The following is a 4690-nucleotide window of genomic DNA, read 5'->3' as shown; positions in this document are numbered from 1 at the left end:
TGGTTGTATAATTGACCTTTGGTAATTATTTATAGCATTTGATTGATCATGCTCATGCGTGATATTTTGTACAACTGAGATTATTGGACAATCCTTTGTGTCATGGTCTGTACCACCACAAATGCTACAAAAATTACCTAAGGAAGTATTTGCTTTAACCATATCAACCTTCCTAATTTCCAAGGCTTCGACCTTTCTAGCCAATGCAACGAATTTTACATTAAGGTCGTCTTCCTCTCTTAGGACATACATCCCCGCTCTCTCTCTCGGAATGGGTCTAGTTTGGTCTGATTTAGTAGAGACATCTCATGTCTGCTTATTCTCTGCTAACATATCTAGAAAATCCCAAGCCTCATTATGATCTTTATTAAGAAAGGTTCCACCACACATCATCTCTATGAACTGACAGGTATCCATGGTGAGCCCCTTTCGGAAAGCATCAATCACGTGCCATGGTTCATAACCATGATGTGGACAAGTAATTAGAATGTCTTTGAAGCGCTCCCAAGCTTGAAAAAATAGTTCATTCCCCTTTTGGGAGAATGACATGATTTCTTGTTTTAGTGCATTTGTTTTGTGCTCGGGAAAGAACTTTTTCAAAAACTCTCTACTTAAGGCTTGCTATGAAGTGATGGTATTAGGTCTTAGAGAGTTGAGCCATGCTTTGGCCCGATCCTTTAGAGAAAATGAGAATAACCTAAGCTTAAGTACATCCCTATTGCCATTATTTACTTGTAATGTTGCAATTACTTCCTCAAAGTCCTTGAGGTGCAAGTAGGGGCTTTTAGAATCCAAGCCATAAAATTTAAGAATTAATTGAATCACACCTGGTTTAAAATCAATGTTTCCTGTGTGAGCAGGGAAAACTATGTAAGATAGTAAAGTTGATCTCTCAGGGTGTAAATGTTCACGTAAAGTCCGTGGTTGGTTTAACACATTCCCATGAACTTCATTTTCATCCTCAAGAGGAGGATTATGTTGATTTATAGTTGGATTTGACAGATTTGGATTATCAACTGGGTCTGCCATGGAATCCAAGTGATGTTGTGTGTCTCTTCTAAATGAATGATCAAGGCCTGGAATTAGTTCGCTTTCGGAGAAGAGTTGATTGTTTTGATCCCTACTCCAACGGGACATAAACTATCCATACCACACAACAAATACCACGAATTCAAATAGCAAGTATGATACTTAAAATAAAAATAAAAACTTAACTAACAACCTAGGTGGCAGAGCCGACCATGAGGGTTCAGTCCATAAAGCAAAATAAATCAACAACCCAGGTGGCAGAGCCGACCATGAGGGTTCGGTCCACAAAAAAATAAATAAATAAATAAAAGTAAAACTAATGCAGAAATTAAACTATGCTAATATGGAAAATAGATTCAGCGGATGATCTTTGTGATCAAACAACAACTATAGGACAACCATAGCACTTGGGTGATAAAATTCCAAGCAGGGCAACCTTATGTCATAGTTAGTGCTTGAAAGACCCAATTGAATTTATTTTCAAAGAAAAAGAAAAGAAGAAAAAAAATAAAAAATAAAAAAATAAAAAAAATCTACAGAAAATCTGGAGGGTTTAGAAGAAAACTTACCTTAGCTATCTTGCACAGATCTGATCTATCTCAGTTTCTCCCCGGCAACGGCGCCAAAAACTTGATTGCTTGCCTCCAAGTGTAGAGGTTCATAAGTAATATCCTGTGAATACAGGGTCGATCCCACAGGGAGATGAATTGCAAAAAGAAAAAAATCAAATGCAAAACAAACTAAGTAATAAAAACTAAACTGATGATTTGATTTTGGAATTTTTGAATGGATGTAATTCAACTGAATAAAAAACACTCAAGCTTCAAAGTTCCACACATAGGTTAATGTTCCAAAATCATAATGACTTGGATAACACAACTAGGATCTGAGCACTATGATCAACCTAATCGGAAAATAAAACACTTTAAATATTTTAGTAAATGATATAAAAGATTAGAAAATAATAGATTTGCACCATTGACATATATTCTCAAGCGTCAGTGATTTTAAGTATTCAATATCTATAGGATAATGAATATCAAAGAAATATAACAGGTTGAGAACATCTCCTATCTAGGAAATCTTTAATCTAAGGTAAGCCTATCCATCAATGTAAATCTCATATGATGGAAACATATGGATCTTACAAGAGGATAAAAACAAAACCTAAATAATAGATAATATGCATACACCATTATTCTCATCATTAAAACAATCAATCATCATAATTTAAAGAAATATTAAACCCATGTGCTTCCCTTCTAGCTTGGGCTAGAGGGAACTTAGAAAAACATAATTAAATTGCAGAAATAAAAAGCAACAAGAAAGAAAAAAGAAAAATTGCAAATAAAAAAAGATCTAAAAGGAAAGAAACAACTTATAAAGCTTTAATAAAAAAAAAAACTCTTTAAAAAAACCCTAAATATTGCTCTTGAATGCTTCTAATAATGCTTTAGAATGCCCTAGGAGGCCCTATTTATAAGTAGGGAACTCCAAACTTCGTACAAAGTTGAAAACCCTAGAAAACGCCTCAAATATACGTATTTTCCCAAAATAGACTTCTCGCTGCATAGTTCGTTTAAAACAGACTTCCTGCTGCGCAGTTTTCCAAAATAAACTTCACAGCTTCAAAATACACTTTTTTAGGACGATTTCAGGATTCTTCACTTCAAATCTTCGATTCTCTTCATTCCTCGCTTGGTTTTCTTGGATCTTTGGCATGTGAATTCTTCAATCTTGATCTCCTAAAATCCATTCATTGCCTTGGTGAATTTGAGCATCAAATTCTTACTTTTTAACACATTTTTCAATCCAAGCTTTTAAATTCACCTTGCAACACATACATGAGTAAAATAGAATATTAAGATGATTTATGTTCATAAAACCAAGATATAAATAGCCAAAATTATGCAATATTTGAGTCTTCACAGTAGGTAGAGAGTTAAATTAAATTGATATATGGGCTACTCAATGTCATCTAAATATGTTGGTTATATGGGATGAAAATGAATTAAAGTGCAAGAAAGTAAACTAAAACAAGCACGTAACTTGATACATACCAGGAAACAAGCAATTCCATGTTACATGATGGAATGAGATCAACCAGTTATCCTGATAATTCAAAGCATATTTTTCCTGTAACTTATGAATCAAAAACATGCACATGCTGATATGCATATTCTGGAATGATATGCACCAGTTGTCTTGGCATAATTTCATGAACATCATCTGATTGGCAGCAACACATCAGATATGTAAATGGAAGTATTCATCGCTAATCCTAGCCATGGAATCAAGTACATTTCATAGAGTTCTTATCGCCATCCAAACAATGGCGCAAATTTCTGTTTTCCCATATGAACAGAAGAGTAGAAACTTACCTCTTTAACATCTCTGTAATGAACAAGAACGATGTGCTCAACAATGTTTCCTGAAAAATGGAACAACATGAATTGAAAATATTCCTTCAGTTAAAATAACACACGACCATAATAAGCAAGTCCTGTCATACACCATTGAATGTAAATTAGACGTTGTTCGCATATAGGTCGTTGGCTTTTCCCATATGAATGAAGTGTGCAATATTAACTACCAGGTCATTGCGAAACCATACCAGATTTGTATAACAGATAACAGTGAGATTAGAGAAACCATACCAGATAAACTTCAAGGAAAAGCAATCATGCTACGATTAACGAAATGAGAAGTCGGTAACATAAAGATTCCACGGAACAGTAAAAATGGAAAGCATTTCTATGAAGACAAAATACAAGGAAAGTATTTGTGAAAGATCTCTATATTACAGTCGAAGCACGAGATTGAAAAACCCAATATATATTTCCATTCTTCTGCTACAGCTGATACCCCTATTCATTCATATCTTTCAGACTGTGTCATTTAGTATGCATGTTTCCTTTGGCATTTTGTCAGTTTGCTAGAAACAACAGAATTTGAAGCTTATATTTGTGTTTTTCGTTCATCCACTGTTCCCTGTGGTATGATCCACTTGATCTTTGCATTCATAGCAGACTATGGTTAATCGCATTCAGGGCGCATTGTTATGCACTCAAAGGTAGAACAAAATCAATCCCAGGTGCAAAACCAAAAGGCAGAATGCAAGAAAAATGAAGTTATAGAAGCATTTGAAATAAGAAAAATACACATGGTAAATGAATCTTGGTGAAAAACAGGGGATTGTTAACTACGAGATAAACATATGAAACTGAAGGCAACACATTTCTCAAACTTATAGCCTAATAATAGAACAATTGTAGCTCCTTACAGAGATCATTATTGTTGGAATATTTGCACTTCTTATAATACATGGCATAATTATTTCCTATAAATTAAAATTTGTAACACAATCAGCAAAGACTAACAGTTTGAGTCACATGGAGCACAAAACAATAAGATAAAACTAAGTCTTTGTTAATTATCCTCTTAAACATGTGGTATGCATGTTTCCTTTGGCATTTTGTCAAACATTCGGTACACATCACAATTCAAAACCTTCAAATACTATTAAAAAAAAGAGATCCATTTAGTTGATGTGGGGGCATAACAATCCAACTAGCCCATATGGCGGGCCACCTGTGTGTAAAGACAAGCGATAGTAACCAGTGAGTTGTTTAGAGTGTCTACTGTTTCCATACAATGCATC

At 34.4% G+C, this 4690-nt stretch overlaps 1 non-coding gene across 1 annotated transcript; it reads left to right on the top strand.

Moving 5' to 3' along the window:
• Positions 1-460: 460 nt before the first annotated feature.
• LOC131224472 (small nucleolar RNA R71) lies at positions 461-567 on the top strand. The gene has a single exon (XR_009160953.1). It is a non-coding gene; the product is annotated as a small nucleolar RNA R71 (small nucleolar RNA).
• Positions 568-4690: the final 4123 nt, after the last annotated feature.

Source organism: Magnolia sinica, chromosome 13 (assembly GCF_029962835.1).
Source record: "Magnolia sinica isolate HGM2019 chromosome 13, MsV1, whole genome shotgun sequence".
Taxonomy (NCBI): domain Eukaryota; kingdom Viridiplantae; phylum Streptophyta; class Magnoliopsida; order Magnoliales; family Magnoliaceae; genus Magnolia; species Magnolia sinica.
This window is presented reverse-complemented; position numbering and strand designations above follow the sequence as displayed.